The sequence below is a fragment of the Petaurus breviceps genome, unplaced genomic scaffold, assembly GCF_028583685.1.
Source record: "Petaurus breviceps papuanus isolate PSGF00001 unplaced genomic scaffold, PetGlider_PUasm1.0 91023, whole genome shotgun sequence".
Taxonomy (NCBI): Eukaryota; Metazoa; Chordata; class Mammalia; order Diprotodontia; family Petauridae; genus Petaurus; species Petaurus breviceps.
The window spans coordinates 1,287,211-1,306,958 of NW_027187398.1; positions in this window are offsets into that span (position 1 = coordinate 1,287,211).

Genomic DNA, 19,748 nt, shown 5'->3' on the forward strand with positions numbered 1-19,748 from the left:
TTCCTTTTTTTTTTTTATAACATTCATTTTAAAGTATTTTGAGTTACAAATTCCCCCCATTGAGAAGACAAGCAGTATCATGCCCAATATACATGTGAAGTCATGCAAAATATATTTCTATACTAGACATGTTGCAAAAAAAAAGTAAGAAAAATAAAGTTTAAAACACTTTATTTCAATCTGCACTCAAAGTTAATCAACTCTTTCTCTGGAAATGGTAGTATTTTTCATTGTGAGTCCTTTGGAATTGTCTTGGATAACTGTATTGATCTGAGTAGCTAAGTCTTTCACTGTTGACCATCATTACAATATTGCCGTTACTGTGTACAATATTCTCTTGGTCCTTCTCACTTCACTTTACATCAGTTCATATAGGTCTTCCCAAGTTTTTCTGAAACCATCCTGTTTGTTTCTTATATAGTACAATAGTATTTCATCACAATCTTATACCACAACTTGTTCAGTTATTCCCCAATTAATGGACATCACCTCAATTTCTAATTCTTTGCAATCACACAAAGAACAGCTATACATATTTTTGTACATATAAGTCCTTTTCTTTTATTTCACATCATTTTAAAACTCCATACAGTATGGAAAACCTTTTTGTTTCCCAGAGGCTTGTGGAGATGAACTGATCAGAAGTGCTGGCAGTTGCAAAGTTGGCTCAGAGTAAATAGAAAGATTTTAGATCCTCTAATTTCAGGAGTACTCATTTCTATGTCCTATGTATTTAATCAATATTTTAATGAAGAATAGTAGTTGTCTAGTAAACTCATATTTATTTTTATTCTAATCCATCAAAAACCAGAAATAACTAAACTAATTTTTTTTTGGTTCACTTATCCTAAATTGTATTTATTTGAGAGAGACAAATGACAAACTGATATTGAGATCTGTGATTTTTGTCGGTGGAGTTACTATCTGCCAGTATAGATCATACCCCTTTTGACTCAGTCTTCAAAAGTTGCAGCTAAAATATTCATCACCCAATATACAACCTAGTAATGATCTTCAATGAACTTAGCTAGGCTGGTCCTTAGAAAATATATATAGAAAGTTCATCACTGGTTTATCACTGAAATTTGTCTGGCTTAGTAGGACCTACCAGAGTTTGAATTTTGGTGGCATAGCCTTCAAAATCACAGTGTTGTCACCTCCATGATTGGAGAGAAGCACTAGAGTAGCATCTCAGTCAGTTGGGTTTTATTACAAAAAGTCATTTTCAGGGCTTATTGTAAGACCTTTATAGTTTCCTAAACCATCTATATCCATAGTAATGTACAATAATGTTTGATTTTCTAATACTCTGGAAGATCCACAATTGCCTTCCCTTTCATTAGTAACTTTTAGTTGTGCCTTTTTAAAAATACCAGAATCATTTCCCAATACTCACCCCATCTACGTTGTAACAAGGAAAAATGCTTGACTTATGTCTTGTCACTGGATTTTGATGACTGGAAGAGAGTGAGGCTGACAACTTTGTGTAACTCTGCCTCACTTAAATCCAATTCATGTGCTAGTCAAGACATCACCCTGTGATGTAATTGGTCCTCCTTGAAAAAACGAAGGATGGATGAACTAACTCATAAACCATTTTGGCTACTCTTTTTGTCAAGGATATGAGTAGCCATGTTCCTCTGCTAAACTCCAACCAAACCTCAAGATCTCTTTGTAGAACTTTTTCCCCTTCAAGGCTACTTTTAACATTCATTTTAACTTGATTTCTCAATTTTGAGGCAGTGGCAATGGTATAGAATTTAATACCAGTGCAATTTGTTCCAGTCTCATAAAAATGATAATTTAAGTTCTTCAAATTACTTTCCTCTGGGGTGGCTAGGTGGTTGTAATGCCAAGCAAAAGCAACTTCCCAAGGTTCAAAATACCAGCAATAGCTGCTCTCCATTTTATTCAGTGACAAATTAAGAACAGAGAAAATAAAAATATAGCATAATTCAAAATACAGCATTCACCAAGTGTAATTCAATCATTTCCAAGTACTACTCCACCCCTGGATATTACATCCATTTAGTCAATCACAAAGTCCCTCTTCTCAAATGGAGATTAGTTTCCAATCATAAGCAAAGTACATTCATTTGGTCAGTCACAGAGCACAAAAGAGTCAAGTTTCCCACCCCTGGATTACAACTGAAAAGGCCATCTACCCCAGAGTTACAACAAGCTTAAGCACAGCATTTAATACCCAAAGAGAGGTCTTTTCTTCATCTTGAACCAAGGCAAGTTCTCAGCAATCTTTGTTCCTGGGGAGACAAACCTTAGCAAGGCCACAAGATACATTGCCAGTGTCCTCATTAATTCATTCCCTGTCTGCAGAATAGTCCTGAAAATACCTGAAAACATTAGCAAAACGCTTTTGAAGGATTTCTGTAAACATACAACAAGAAAATCCTTCTTTAGGGCTTCTGAACCAACAGCAAGGTTCCAGGACCTCTGCAACAACACCACTGTCCTTCACCAGCAGATGAATCTGGCAAAACAACATCAAAACAGACAGACAAAGTACCAGCATAACAGCCATGTCTCCTCAGTCCTTGGCAGCTCTGGGTGGGTAGCAGCTCTCAAAAGTCCTGGACGGTTCAAACTGGCCCTCAGCAATCCTCTCTGCCTCCACGATGCTGCTTCCAAAAAAATTCTTCTGCCTCTCTCTTTGCTTGTGCCTCTCTAAATTCACATCACCAGCTCCTCCCAGTTCAGCCCTCTCTTTTCATGTCAACAAGTCCATCCCACATGTGGGATTCACAAGTTCTGGGTTTTAACACAATCAATCCAAAAACCAAGCCAATACAGTGGGATCTTTAAATTCCATTACTATTACAGTGATGCAGTGAATAGAGCACTGGCCCTGGAGTCAGGAGGACCTGAGTTCAAATCCAGCCTCAGACACTTAACACTTATTAGCTTGGGCAAGTCACTTAACTCCAATTGCCCTGCCTTCCTCCCTCCAAAAAAAAAAAAAAAAGCAAATTGCTTTCCTCACAACCCTATAAAGTAGGTGGTACATGTATTTCTATTTTACAGATGAAGAGATTGAGACTTCAATGAAGAGAGAAGTGACTTGCCCAGTATCCCACAGTGAATAAGTCTTAAAGCTAGGATTTGGCTAGCTCCAAGTCCAGGCCAAGGGTAATAATCCTAGGCATCTCAAAGTCTTTTAGGGATCGTACTATTCACTCACAACTCAATTGCTTCATATTTATATTTATACTTTGTAATGGGTCTATGATGTAGTTAATATGGTTACTTCTTACAATAGTGTAGATCATAACTTATAATGTCTTCCTATCCTATGCGTTTCTTATCTATATCTTCTTTTGCATCCTCCATGAGGTTTCTAGTTAAGGTCCTGCAATCCCTCTTTGAGCTTCATACGATTATCCAGAAAAGGTCTCTCCAAAGACTACAGTGGAAGGTCCTACTGCCACCCAGTCTGTTTTAATAGGACATATATACATAAAAAGTTATATATATATATATATATATATATATATATATATATATATATGTGCAGATATAAATATAATATATATATATATTTATTGAACATAGGACACATTAAGAGAATGGAGTTCAGGGGCAGCTAGCTATCACAGTGAATAGAGCACCCTCCCTGGAGTCAGTTGGACCTGAGCTCATATCCAGCCCCAGACACTTGATACTTATAGCTGTGTGACCTTGGACGAGTCACTTAATTTCACTTGTCTTATCTTCTCCCCTCAAAAAAAAGAGAATAGGGTTCAGTCATTTTGGTTACAAAGACTTGCATAAGGCTTTGTAAAAATCATTTTCTTATGTATACGTTATCTATCCTTATATATTATTACTATCCTCTTATGTCTTTCATATTACATAAAAGGGCCTACTCCACTTCCCAAAACACAGTAGGAACTCACTAAATGTTGACTGGCTTGTGAATTACATGTGATGTTTGATTCCTTCCTGTACTTTCAAAAAGAAAAGGTCTCACAGAGCTTTTCCATTTATCTTTCTTGAAAAGATAAAGACCTAGTTCAACCCTGCTATGATTCAAACCAGCTTCCCTAGGGATCTGAAGTGTTTCAAAGCTACCAGATAAATGGCAAAACCATGTGTCTGAACAATGCTTTGGTATAAAGACATTTGTCCATGGTAAGAATCTCCCAGAAACAATTCACATACAGACCATTTCAATGCCACAGTGGTGGACAATTCTCAAACATGAATCTCACTTCTCAATCATTGAACTTTGCTGATCATATTTAGAATGTGTGAGTGGTGCTCATGCTGCTCTGTATGCTTAAAAGCATAATTTTTTGCTGGGGCCCTGAAAGCGAAGAGCTGCAAAGAAAATAAAGGCACCTCATAATGAAAGGGTACATCATCCCCTCATTGGCACATATGTTTTAGCGGGGAACAACAGTCCTGAAAGTAGCAGATTAACCAACCAGTCCCTAGATCTGGCTAACTGTAATTGCTTTCTCCCTGAGTTTATATCAATGGTCTCTCATCCATAGACTTTCAGTTAAAAGTAGATGTAGGCAAAAGGAAGGCTATTTACTCAGTAAAGTGGCCACATTGTTAAAACATAGTCCTGAAACTCTAGATTTGGTAGGATCATTCACAGTAACAACCAAACAAATGTCCATGTTTGCAGTTTAAGTGCTTGAGAATCAAAGCTTTTCTATTCAAGTAGATTTAAAGCTTTTGACTTAACCAACCAATAGAACCCTTATTAATGAAATGCAACAAAATATTCCATTCCAAACACGATATAAAAATGCAATGACTATTTAGGTTCATGCCCCTTCTCTCCCACACACCTGGTCCACAGTAAAATTCCTACAATGAACAATGTATCCTTAGGACAAAAATTGCAAAGAGCTAAAGAATCTATGCAAATAAGGAGATCAGGGCCCTGTGGCCCCCACAATATTATTTATACATTTTATCAGTAAAGTTTAGACATTTACACTTTGGCTGTGTTCTCCATTTCTGCCCCCTCCAAAAAAATGTTGTTTTTCCTGAGGGGAATAAGCATACTTTCTTAGTACTCTTATTTTCTTATCTCCTAGAGTATTCAAAATAATGTCATTTGTACCATTTGATAATTGTTGATATTGCTTCAGTTTGGATCTGCTTTGACAAAAGAATCAGTTTTAGTACTTTATCTTTGTATTTTCCAGAAAAAAAAAATTCCCTAGAAATTTTTCTTCAAGTAATATTGAAAGTTTTAAATAACTAAAATGTAAGGGAAATGTCTTAAGGGAGTTCCTATATTACTAACTGGCCTAAAATATATGGAAATTACACAAGTCAGATTTTTACATAAAACAATATAGCAATCCTTGTGTCTGAATCCGTGCAAATTGGTAGGTGTCTCAAGTAACTCTGATAAAAATAATTTTTAAAAATCTCTACATACTCTCTCTTGGTGATTTTATCAAGCTCCCATAGGTTCAATTATACTGGGCTCCAGTATCACATTTTCATCTGACTGCTGGATACGTCTACCTGAATGTTCATAGGCATCTCAAACTCAACAAGTCACAAACAGAACTCATTTTATCCTTTCTCCTAAGACCTAAACTTAACCTTCTTCCTAACTTCCCTATTCTTACTGAAGGTTGTACCACTTTTCTTCTTGCTGAAATTTGCAACCCCAGAGTATTCCTGGCCTAATTGCTTCCCTTCACCTGCCATATTCAATAAGTTGTCAAGTTTTTTCAGGTCTTTTTGTACACCTCTCACAATTTTCCCATTCTACCCAGTCTCACAACCAACCTAATTCAAGCCCTCATTAGTTCTTGCTTGGACTGCTGCAATACCTCCTCTTTACAATCTGTACTCCACAATGCTATCTAGTCATTATTCCTAAAGCATAGGTCTTTAGCACTGACCTATTCAAGAAGCAGGTTCCCTGTTGCCTTTAGGATAAAATATAAATTCCTCTGACATTTTCAAAACCTTCACAATTTGCCTACAATCTATGTTTCCAGATTGATTACACCTTTACTTCCCTTCACAGACTTTACAATCCATCTTCTGCCTCCATACCTTACTCTGGACATACCACACACCTGGAATGTTCGCTTCTCACCTATACTTCTTGGAGCCCCTAACCCCTTTCAAGGTTCAGGTCAAGTACTTCCTACTACAAAAAGCCTTTTCTCACTTCCCTGGTTATTAATGCCCACAACCTATTACTTTTAATTTATTTATATTTTATATTTATCTGTGCTTTTCTACCTGAGGGGGAAACAATCCCACCTCCCAGTAGAATGTAAAATCTTCAAGGAGAGGAACTATTTCATTTGTCTTTGTATCGTCTGTGCCTAGCACAATGCCTGACACTTACTAAATAAATAAAAATTAAAATTAAATTGAGTTGAATTTAATTAATCTAAGCTATTTATGTTTAGGGAAGGTAAAGTGAAAAATGGGAAGTATTTTGTCCTCAGTCAAGTCAGGCTTATGCAAATGTCTCACAGTCAAAATTTCGAGGCAGAAACTCCTATTGCATTAGATTGGATTAAACAGCAAGCAGCACCATTAGAAGTTGATATTGGAAAAATGTTTCTTTTTTTTTCTTTTTTCTGGAGGGCAATTGGGGTTAAGTGACTTGCCCAAAGTTACACAGCTAGTAAGTGGGTCAAGTGTCTGAGGCTGAATTTGAACTCAGGTCCTCCTGAATCCAGGGACGGTGCTCTATTCACTGCTCCACCTAGATACCCCAAGGAAAAATATTTCTTAATGGGGTAGAATCTTTTACATAGATGCATGTGAAGAAACAGACCAGAAGTTCTGACTTTTTTTGTGTCATGGACCCCCTCTTAGAATAAATTTTTTTTTAAAGCAATTGGGGTTAAGTAACTTGCTCAAGGTTACACAGCCAGGTGTTTCTGGGTGGGTGCTAAGTGTCTGAGCCCGGGATTCGATCTCCAGGTCTTCTCAACACTGGGGCCGGTGCTCTTACTCGCTGTGCTACCTGGCCACCCCTAAACGTCAAAAAAAATTTTTTTTTAATTTTTAAGCAATCGGGGTTAAGTAACTTGCTCAAGGTTACACAGCCAGTTATTTCTGGGTGTGGTGCTGAGTGTCTGAGCCCAGGATTTGATCCCCAGGTCATCCAAACATTGGAGCTGGTGCTCTTACTTGCTGAGCCACCCAGCCGCCCCTGAAGAATAAATTTCTTTTTAAAAATTCATAATCAAAGGAAAAGCTAGGTTTTATTCCGAAGTTGGTGAAAATAAAGACACATTTTTTTTCCCCATGCAAGTTGATGGACCCTTTGAGGACATCAGGACACCCTGCACTACAGAAAGAACTAGATTTAAATCCTGACTCCAACACTTACTACTTGTGTGACAGCAGCCAAGTCTTTTGTAATATGACTATTATTATTATAACAGTTGTGAGGAAAATACTAGATAAACTGAAAAGCATTGGGTAGGCACTTGAGTTTCAAGACCCCAGAGAACTTGGAATTGAGGATATAGGAACTTCTGGGTCATAGGATGAGCAATGTGGTAGATTAGACACTTTCTTCAGACCCCTTTTACTCTTAAAACTTTCAGAAAATAAATTATGTGCCAATTATAGGAAAGAGAAGGAACTATACAGTAAAACACTTATGAATTCACAACAGAGAACACTAAAGTCCTCAAAGACCTTGAGGTTCTGCCTAGGGTTCACCTTGGGATTTTATCTCTCTCCTGAAGAGATTCTTTTTTTATTTAAAAAAAAAATTTTTTTTGGCCTTTTTGGAGGGCAATGGGGGTTAAGTAACCTGCCCAAGGTTACATGGCTATTTTTTTGTGTGAGTGTTAAATGTCTGAGGCTGGAACTGAACTCTGGTCCTCCTGACTCCAGGGCCAGTGCTTTACTCACTATGACACCTAGCCACTCCTCCTGAAGAGATTCTACAAGTGCACTCCACCTCCTTGCCAGCACCCCACTCTGAAACAAGTGGCAGACACTAATTCTGCCCAGCCATGTTAGGAAGAAAGTAGGTGAAGAATGGATCTAAAAAGCTAAAAGCTGCCTTATGACTAGGGCTAGCTATGATAGGAATCCTTAAGATGCAAAGACTCTGTCCAGAATATCCTGCCTGCCTTGTAAGAAATGGAAGGTGCAGATTCACTTTAGCCATAGAAGGAAAGAAGGGGGAGAAAGGTCAGAAATGAGGTAAGAACTAGCATGCACTGCTGCACTGGGTCTAAAAGAAAAGGGCCTGAAACCTAGGTGGCCCAGTCCTGTCTCCAGAGGCCACTCAGGGTAGAGACACAGGGTTAGTGAACCCTAAGACCCCCAAAGCTGAAGGAGGCTGAGACAGTTTTTCAGCCCAGACTCAGGAAGGTTCCCACCAATAAAGGGGAAGGAGTCAGAAAGTAACAAAAGGAAATAAAGGGAAACAATTTTAAGAGGAACAATCCCCCCACCAAAAATAAGGCCAGAATACAACATAAATTGTGAGGAACCTAAAACCACAAGAATGAGTACTAAATCATCAAAACAATTATAAAAATTTTTACCAAATATTACAAGACAGATGAAAGTAGTCCAATTCCTAATGAAAAACAGAAGAACCATGGGGACTCCTAAGAAAGCATGAAACAGGAATCTTCAAAATGGCCCCAAATCAATCAACAAGCATTTATTGTTTACTATATGTCACATACGATGCTAACTTCTGGGGATACAAAGAAAACAGTCCCTACTCTCAAGGAGTTTACATTCTAATGGAGAAGACATATATACAAATTGTTCCATATAAGATACATAGAACAGATAGATGAAAGGTAGCCTTAGCAAGAAAGGCACTAGAAATTGGGGGGGATGAAGAAAGGCCTTCCTCAGGAAGTAGTGCTTCAGCTGAGTCTTAATGTAAGCCAAGGATTCTTTTTTTTTTTAAGGGGGAAGGCAGGACAATTGGGGTTAAATGACTTGCCCAAGGTCACACGGCTAGTAAGTATTAAGTATCTGAGGCCGGATTTGAACTCGGGTCTGCCTGACTCCAGGGTGGGTGCTCTATTCACTGTGACACCTAGCTGCCCCTTAAGCCAAGGATTCTAAGAAGCAAAAGTGAGGAGAGAGAGAGAGCATTCCACTAATCATGGGAAGACATTAAGGCATTAAGATGGGAGATAGAGCATCATATATTAGGAATGCCATGTAGGCCCAGTATGGCTGGATTTCATTACACAGAAGAGAGTTAAGTGGTAAAAGAAGGGAAAGATAAGAAGGACCCTAGTTTTAACGTCTTTAAATGTCAAATAGGAGCTTATATTTTATTTTAGAGGAAATAGGGAGCCATTAGAGATGACTAAATATGGAGGTAACATGGTCAAACTTACCCTTTAAAAAAATCACTTTGTGTATGGAGGATGGATTGGTGAAGGAAGAGACTTGAGGCAAGGAGAAAATTAGATGATTTTGATAATCTATTCAAGAAGTGACACCTTGAAATAGAGTTGTGGCTGTGTAAGTGGAGAGAAGGGGATGTATGAGAAAGATGTTGTAGGGATAGAAATGAGTAAGAGATGTTAAAGAAGACACTGAGAAAGGAATTCCATAAAAAAAAAGAGGAATGAATATAGTTCAGAACTTAGAACACTCAAAGAAGAATTTTAAAACTCAATTAGGAGGGGCGGAGCCAAGATGGCAGAGTAGAAGCACGAACTTCCCACAGCTCCGGGCTCCACCTTCCCCAATCCATGTAAAAAGGGGTCTTTAAACAAACTCTGGAGCTGCAGAACCCACAAAATGACACAGAGAAGCTAACCTCCCGCTGAGGACAGCCCGGCAGGCTGGCAGGAATTGGCCAGCCCAGCGCTTTGGGAGCAGAGCCCAGCCCCACACCAAGGCTTTAGCCCCGGGGCAGGCCTGACCAGCCAGAGGGACTCCAGATCAGCAGCAGCTGTGGCCATTTCAGATTTGTCAACACATAGATGCAAAGGACAAAGTGAAAGGTCAGTGCAGTCTGGACATTGTGACCTAGTAAGTGGGAGTGCGTGACTTTTGCCTCCGGGGCCAGAAGCCCCTGAGCCACGTGGCAGCTTCAGCTCCTGGCCTGCAGAGTGTAGGGGGACCAAGTACCAGTCTGAGGGGTAATCACTCTTGCTTTAACCTGCTTGGATCTGGATTGCAGTCTAGGGTAGAGGTCCTGGGGTGTGTGTCCAGCTTGCCAGAGCATGTGGAGACCTCAGAGAGGGCACCTATCTAATACCTCTGGCAACTGAGAAAACCCCAGAATTTGGGACGAAAGCTCCTCTGTCTGGTGACAGAGTCCTACTGTGGCAAAAAGCCCAGGGGTCAAGTGACTGAGGGGCGACATGACCAGGCAAAGGAAACAAAGCAGACAGAAGATTCCAACATTACACTCCTATCTTGGGGACAAAAAGGAGCAAAGCGTGGAACAGGTGGAAGACAGTGAAGTCAGAACTCCTGCCCCAAAAGCTTCAAAGGAAAGTACGAACTGGTTACAGGCCATAGAGGACCTTAAGAAGCAGATAAGAGAAGTGGAGGAAAAATTGGGAAGATAAATGAGAACCATACAAGAAAATTATGAAATGAGAGTCAATAGCCTGACTGAGGAAAATAACACTTTAAAAAACAGACTGACTCAAATAGCAAAAGAGGCTCAAAAAGGCAATGAGGAGAAGAATGCCTTAAAAAGCCAAATTTGCCAGATGGAAAAAAGAATCTCAAAAGCTCAATGAGGAGAATCATTGCTTCAGAATTAGACTGGAGCAAATGGAAGCTAATGACTTAATGAGAAATAAAGGTGCTGTTAAACAGATCCAAACAAATGAAAGAATAGAAGGCAATGTGATATATCTCATGGGAAAAACCACTGACCTGGAAAATAGATCCAGGAGAGATAATTTAAAAATTATTGGACTACCTGAAAGCCATGATCAAAGTAAGAACCTAGAAATCATCCTCCAGGAAGTTCTCAAAGAAAACTGCCCTGATGTTTTAGAATCAGAGGGCAAAATAGAGGTTGAAAGAATCCACTGATCACCTCCTGAAAAAGATCCCAAAGAGAAAACTCCTAGGAATATTGTTAGCCAGGTTCCAGAATTCCCAGATTAGGGAGAGAGTATTGCAAACAGCCAGGAAGAAACAATTTGAATATTGTGGAAACACAATCAGGATAACCCAGGATCTGGCAGCTTTTACACTGAGGGATCGAAGGGCTTGGAATATGATATTCCAGAGGTCAAAGGAGCTGGGATTAAAACCAAGAGTCACCTACCCAGCAAAACTGAGTATCATGTTTCAGGGGAAAATATGGTCATTCAGTGGAATAGAGGACTTCCAAGCATTCTTGCTGAAAAAAACAGATTTGAACAGAAAATTTGACATTTAGATACAAGAAACAAGAGAAGCATGAGAAGGTAAACAGGGAAAAGAAATCATAAGGCACTTATCAAAGTTAAACTATTAACATTCCTCCATGGGAAAACAATAATTGTAACTTATGAAACTTTTCTCAGTAGTTGAAGGGAATAGAAATATATATACATGTATATATGTTTATATATGAGAGTATGTGGGCATATGAATACGTATGTGAATGTGTGTATATATGTTTGCAGGTGTGCATAGATAGAGGGCACAGGACCAATTTGATGGGAGGGGATGTTACTTAAAGGGTGAAATTAAGAGGTGTGAGAGAGGAATATAATGAGAGGAGATGGGGGAGAGACAGAATGGGGTAAACTATCTCATAAGGAGGAGGCAGGGGAAAATGGTTACAGTGGGGGGGAGAATAGGAAGGCAAAAGGGAATGGGTCAACCTTATTCCCATTGAATTTGGCTTGATGAGGGAATGAAATACACACTAAATAGGGTGTCTGGCCCTGCAGGAGAGCGGGGGGGAAGGGGATGAGAGGGGGGATGATGGAGGGGAGGGCAGGCTGGGGGGAAGGGAAGTTGGAAGCACCCACTTTTGTAAAGGAACAGGATTAAAGTAGAGTGGAACAGGTGGGAGGTGGGATAGGAGGGAGGGAAATATAGTCAGTCTTTTACAATATATCCACTATGTTATTGTTTTGCATTAGCCACACATGTACATCCTATAATGAACTGCTTATCTTCCCAGTAAGGATGGGTGACAAGGGAGGAAGGGAATGAATCTGGAATTCAAAGTTTTAAAATCAAATATTCAAATATGTATGTCTGTATATTTATATATATATGTATATATATATACTATTATCAATACTATTTTACATGTAATTGGGAAACAAGATATACAGGCACTGGGGCATAGAGATCCACTGGAAAAGTCGAAAGGGTATGGGAGAAAATATGGGGGAGAGCAGATTGGAGGAGGGAATATCTTGTGGGACTGCTATTTTGGGGGGGGTTAGGGGAAAAACAGGGAGAAAATTTTTAACTCAAAATCTGGCAGAAATGAATGGTGTAAATCAGAAGTTGGTAAAGCATTTGGAAAAAAACTCAATTAGGAGAATAGAGAAAATTGAATGTGGATTCAGTGGTTAAGCCTCTCTAAAGCAGTAAAAAAGAGATGAATAGTTTTGGAATGCTGAAATATAAGAAAGCATGACAGAAGGGAAGCAAAAGGCAACAAAGTTAATATAACATATGAACCCTATACAAGTCAAAACAATTGACTTTGAAGACAGGATGTGCAGAGACATCCTAAGGATATCTCCCAGAAGAATATAACAAATCAAAATCATAATGTAGGAAATAATACAATAAAACTACACAGAATTTTGGACATAGAAAATAAAACATCAATCAAGAGTCTACACATTGCTTCTAATGGATAAAAAACAAAACAAAATGAAGGAGCAAAAAAAAACCCCCCAAACCTACCCAAACCTAGTTCTTCAAATTCCAAAACATGTAGAGGTTAAATTAATATGAAAAAATATTATATTTCTCATACTATACCATAACAATTTTTCCTAATTTTTCTTTTATTTTTGTTATAAATTTATAAACATATAAGCATTTTCAAATACAAGGAATATGAGAGGATTATGTATGATACTATAAATCTCAATTATTTTGAACTCATTTTTTGAAACATTTTCAATACTGATTTGTTAGCTTGTCCCCTTCTAAGCTTTCTTCTGCTCTCTTCTGTGTATTTTGTAATGCTTCACTGATTTTTTTTTAATATTGGTATCATCATTTCCTACTCCTCCCCATCCTTATAAAAACCTTTCCTTGTAACAAATAAGTACAGTTTATCAGAACAAATTCACTTTTTGACCATGTCTGAAATGTCTCATTCTATACCTTTAGTCCCTCACCTCCATGTGAAGAAGCGGTAAGCATAAGACATTGTCAGTCTTTTGGGATAGTGGTTATTAGTAAGTCTTTCACAGTTATTTTTTTCATAATATTTTAGTCGCTGTATAAATTGTTCTCCTATTTCTTGTCACTTCACTTTGCATCAGTTCATACAAGTTTTCTCAGGTTTCTTTGAGCCCATTCCTTTCACGTTTTCTTTGGACAGAATAGTATTCTAATACATTTATATACAAATTTTGTGTGTTATAGTCAGTCTTGAAATCAGAAGGCCTGGGTTCAAGTTCTGCTTCTGATATATACTACCTGTGTGACCCTGGACATGTTACATACCTTCTTAATGCTATAGGTAACTCTTTATAAGTTGTAGAAGTGTGGATTTGTATTGGTAGAGAGTTTCCTCATCTGGCAATTTCCTGTACTAATGAAATTACAGATACAGTCCCTATCCTCTACCATACTGATGGGGTGCTCTGGTCCCAGCCCTAAGATAATATCTCTGGAAGCCTCCCAGTTTCTCAGTAGGCCCCTGTCCTGTGACAAACTTTTCTCTTGTTGCAGAGCAGAGGGATGCCTGGCCCAAGGATTTTCGTTTGTCCTTGGCTAGCCCAAGGACTCTTCCTCCCTCCAGATCCTCAAGGTTCATGCCTCTGACAACTCCCTCGATGTCTGGCATGCTCCCTACACTTTTCCATTCATAGTTCCCAAAGACACCTTGGATCCTTAGATTACCTAATTAGCATCCCTGGCATTCTTTCCCTATGCCCCTTTTCCACATAAATCCCAGACCCATCCTCAGTTTCTCACAGGTTCCATAAGGAACCCTTGCCCGCCTTTGTTAAAGCATTACAATAAACTTTTTGCCACTTGACTAAGAGAAGGCTTGAGTGTATGAATTCATTCCAGGCAACTCTGCCTTGGCATTCTCAGGGTCTTAGCACCCCAAACCTCTTCCATATTGCATAATATATTCAGCCATTCCCCAGTAGATGGACACCCATTTTGTTTCTAGTACTTCGATATACAGTAAGTGCTGCTACAATTTTATACAACAGGAGTCCTTTTTACTTTGAAATATTTGTGGGGAGTGTGTGTGTGTGTGTGTGTGTGACAGAGACAGAAATGGGGGGGGGGAAGGAGGGAGAGAGAATATACAGCAGTGATATTGCTGATCAAAAGAGAATGCAGAGTTTATTGACTCTTGCTTTCCAGAAGAGTTGAGTTATTTCATAGCTTCATCAATGGTGCTTTAGTGTGCCTGTTTTATCCTATTTTTTCATATTTACTCAGATTTTCCTGGGTATAGCTGCTGCTAAAATTGGAAGGCTTTAGCCCATTTACTCAGGGTTGGGCTCACTTTCTTGGTGCAGCCTCTCTCCTAGACTCTGCAGGCTTCTGGCCATTTTTTTTTTTTAAGATGAACAACCTACTTTTGTTTTCTTTACTGGTGTTTCATATGGTGTCCTCTTTAGATATTTTCTGAGGTATATTGGAGAGCTGGTCTTCTCTATATCCCTTCATGTTGTCACATTATTTGGACATGGGATCCATGGAATCTCATGGGAAGTTTGAGATCAACTCTATTGTTGATTGTTTCCACAATGGTTGTGTCATGGGGTAAAGGCTGTAGGTACTGAGCCTTGGTTCTCTGACTGGTTTTCTGAGCTTGGCAATAGCACAGTGGGGGTGGGAATGGGGGGGGGGGGTGTCATGGAAAAGGAAAAAAATAAACTCACTGGGTCATACTTTTCCAAGGTAGGTAGGGGCAAGACGATAGGAATTAGAAAAAGTACCTGCATACAAGCCTTACCTCACAAATTATTTAAATTTAGTTATTTTGATGACAAGTAAAAAATTCTATAGGTAGAGAGGGAAAAGATGCCAATTATAAAGAAAAGGAAATTAGATTAAAATAAGATTATTTCAATTTGACAAGAAACTGTGGAAGTTGAATAGTATAGTCTGAAAAGCAAAAGACCTCAAACTGCAACTCAGAATGATACAATTTGAAATTTGAGACTAATCATCAATGAAAATTTAACAAAAGAGGGATATATAAGGCATTTTTGCAACAACAACCACAAAAAAGTATGTATGAAAAGATTTGATTTGCTGCTGGAGAAGATGTGGGAAAATTGGAATACTAATACATTATGGTTGATGGAATTGTGAACTGATCCAAACATTCTGGAGAGCAATTTGGAACTATACCCAAATGGCTATAAAACTGTGCATACCCTTTGACCCAGCAATACCACTTCCAGGTTTATATCCCAAAGGGGTCATAAAAATGGTGAAAGAACCCACATGTACAAAAATATAATAGCTCTTTTTGTGGTGGCCAAAATTGTAAATTGAGGGGATGCCCATCAATTGGGGAATGGCGGAACAAAATATGGTATATGAATGCAATGGAATATGGCCGTTCTATAAGAAATGATGAGCAGCCAGACTTCAGAAAAGCCTAGAAAAAGTTACATGAACTGATACTGAATGAAGTGAGCAGTGAGGAGAACATTGTATATAGTAATAGCAACACTGGGCAATGACTAACTTTGATAGAGTTACCTCTTCTTAGCAATACAAGGATCTAAGACCACTCCAAAAAACTTATGATGGAAAATGCTATCCACATCCAGAAAAAGAACTGTGGAGTCTGAATGCAGATCGAAGCAGACTATTTGCTCTCTCTCTTTTTTTTGTTTCTTCTTTCTTCCTCCCATTGGTTCTAATTCTTCTTTACAACATGACTAATGTGAAAATATTTAATATGAATGTATATGTAGAGCCTATATCAGACTGCATGCCATCTTGGGGTGGGGGAAAATTTGGAACTCAAAATCTTATGGAAGTGAATGTTGAAAACTAAAAATAAATATTTTTTTTAAAGAAAAGAATAGCAAGTTGCTCATAGTAGATTTGCAGTTTCATCTTTTTTATTGTAGTATGTCTTTGAAATGCTTGTTTTACTACATAAATTCAAAATAAAACTTAATAATTAAAAAGGAAAAAAAGATTTTATTTGCAGAATACCCCAAATAACACAAACACAAGATAAATGATCAATTTCCTCATGTTTAGAGGTCTTATTTTTGTTTCCAAGAGAACTGGACAAAAGTGCCAGAATCATACTATTTGATTTGCTAAAGGGGGTAGAGGGCAGAGCTTCAGTTTAAAAAGTGTTTCTGCTCTTGCTCCAGAATGTGTGGTATGTGACACTGTCTCCATATGAGACTTCCAGTGAGGGGTGTGGAAGGTCCCTGGTGCCTTCTTCTAGTCCAGCAGAAAAAGCAGGTGTTCCCACATGGCAGAGTGTGTGTCCTTGCTGCTTTGTGTCTTTCTCTGAGCAGAGATGAGTGAACAGCCATCCCGAGAGAGATAAACCTAGTCTGTCTCTGGGAAGTTGGGTCTCTCAGTTCCAAGTGACTGGCAGAAGAAGCTTCTGCCATTGAGAAGATGTCTACTGACAGGAAAAAACCCAGGAAAAAGCCCAAACCTGGGCTTGCCAGAAGACAAGGATTTTGAGGGAATTATTTAGATAGTATGGATATTGAGTGACAATGAAGGATCTGGCACCTGTCAGATTAGTGATCTACAGCAGTCTTAGCAAGGCCATAAAGCTATGTTATTTTTGACCTCAGTTGTGAGGTCATTCTTTATCCCAGCCATTTATTTCCAGTTGCCTTGGTACTGTGGATAATGCCTCCCCTGCCTTGCTCTAGAAATAAGCATTGGAAGTAATTCCATGCCTTTCTTTGTTTCTGCAAAGGCTGTGTCAGTTGAACTAACCTAATGATCCAATTACCACCCCTGTGACTTCAGACCAGAATATTTCTCCCTGGCCACCATTCCTCTATTTTGGTTGTGATTTCCTATTTTAATGCCCTTTGTGAATATATGGAATATTGGAACTTTGTATTTGTATCCCTAGCACAGTGCCTGGCACACAGGAAATCCTTAAATACTTCTACATTTATTCACTAAATATTCAACTATTATATTCTGTGAGCTGGTGATACAAAGACATATAAAATGAAATTCACTGTCCTCAAGGGCATTCTACTGTTGGGAGTGGGGGTACATATATAGTCTAATATAAAGCAAGAAGTAAAGACCAAATGGAGACATCAGGAAGAGTGCTGAAGAGTAGAAGCTAAGAAAGGGAAGGCAGAAGAGATGACATCTGAACTGAACTTTGAGGGAAGATATCCAAAAAGCAGAGATTGCATTATGGACTGAATGTGCAAATGCACATAGCCCAAAAGTGAAATGCCAAGTTCTAGGAACAGACAGTAGTCCAGTTTGACTAGAATGTAGAATATACAAGGTAGGTAACGTAAGGGAGGAAAGGTAGGTTGAAACTAGGTTGTGGAGGATGTTCTTATATGAAGGCATAAGTCAGTCAATATTTATTAAGTTCCTATTATGTAGCAGGCACTGTGCTAAGCACTGGGAATACAAGAAAACAACTATGTACAAACTATATACAAGATAAATTGGAGCTATTTAGCAGATGGAAGGGACCAGAATTAAGGGGGCTTGGAAAAATCTTGTAGAAGGTGGGATTTTAGCTAGGACTTGAAGGAAGTCAGGAGTTGGAGGTGAGGAGGGAGAGCCTTCCAGGCATGGGAGACAACCAGTGAAAATACCCAGAGTTGGGAGATGGAGCATTGTGTTTGAGGAACAGCAAGAAATCAGTGTCACTGGATCATTGAATGGGGAAGAGAAAGAGAGAGGTATGAAGTGTAGGACATCAGGAAAGGTATGGAGAAGGGTAGGTTACGAAAGACTGTGAACATCAGAGATATTTTTTGATCCTGGAGGTGAACTAGTAAACTAGACTGAGTAGGGGGATGAATTGGATAGATCTAAACTTTAGGAAAATCACTTTGATGGTTGAGTGGCAGATGGACTGAAGTAGAAGGGAAACCAGCCAGCAGACAATTGAAATAGTCCAGGTGTGAGGTGATGAAGGGCCTTTGGTGGGTGGTGGCAATGCCAGAAAAGGGTGTATATGTGAGATAAGTTACCAAGGTAGATAAAATTGACAGGCTTTGGCAAGAGACTGGATATAGTGTTGAAAGAAAATGAGTAATTGATAACGACACCTAGGTTGGTGGAATTTGAGCTCAGGTCTCCCTGACTCCAGGTCCAGCACTCTATCCACTGTGCCACTTAGTTACCCCAGTAAAAGGCTGCTGTACCCTCAATAGTAGTAGGAAAGTTAGGAAGAAGGGAGGATTTGATGGGGAAAAGAATAAGTTAAGAAGTTTGTAGAGGCAACTGAGAACTACTGAAGTGTTCTGAGCAAGGAGTAATATGGTCAGACTTGTGTCTGACTATTTTGGCATCTGGAAAGAGTGAGATTGCAAAGTGGGGAATCCAATGCTATTACAGTTAGACTGTAGCTTGGGTGAGAGGTGATAAATGCTTGGACTAGGGTGGTTGCAGTGGGGATGGAAGAGGATGGATAAAATAGATGAGCAACTGAACGGATTTAGTAGGTAAGGAAGGAGGATGTTAAGAATTTTGGAGATTGAGAGAAACACAGATTTTGAGCTAGAAGGGACTTTAGGAGAATTCTTATTCAATTCCTTCATTTTACATATGAGAAAACCAACACTAGAGAGATTAAGTGATTTGTACAAAGTGATACAAGTAGTTAACAGGTAGGATTTGAACTCAAGTCTTTTGTTTCCTGAACCATGATATTGGATGGTGGGACAGGTTTAGGGGTGGGGAAGAGTGGCAAAGTTAAGTTTCAGAGGTATCAACAGGACATCCAGATAAAGTTGACTAGCAGGCACCTGTGATGGGTTCAATTATCATTATTTTCAGGTATATGGTCCAAGAATGCAACTTGGCTTTCTGCCAGGCAAATCCTTCCTGCAATACATTTAGCAAGGTGTTTGCCTGATATAGCTCTTGGCTCCTGTTTCATATTTCTTTATCACATGAAAAATGTTTCGAATGTTTGGAAATGAAAAATGTTTGGTCTATGTTTGGAAATATGTAAGCCAAAGCAAGATGCAAAATAACATGTGAATCATAGAAAAACCTTGTTTCAATCAAAGCATGTTAATTTATATATAATACATTTTATGTTCCTAAACCATTGTAAATTAATAAAGTGTGCTAAAAGTTAATACTGATTAATTTCCTTTTCCTCAAGAAATTAGCTTCCACCCACAAAATATTTTTCCCATGGTTTCAAAATTTCCAGAATGTATTAAGATAAAAGGAAGTCTAATTTCTTCTATTCCTTACAAGACTCCTGATTTCCCCAGTTTGGGGACTTTCTCCACTGACAAGGGCTGTAACCACTCTACATTTCAGTAAATGATTTCAAGTTGCTGTTGCCTGTACTTGGTGGGCAATCTTTTGGTAACAGACCAGTGCTCACTTTGTTAGGCTGGTTGATGACAGGCTGTATATAGCTGGGCTCACATCGATAACATTTC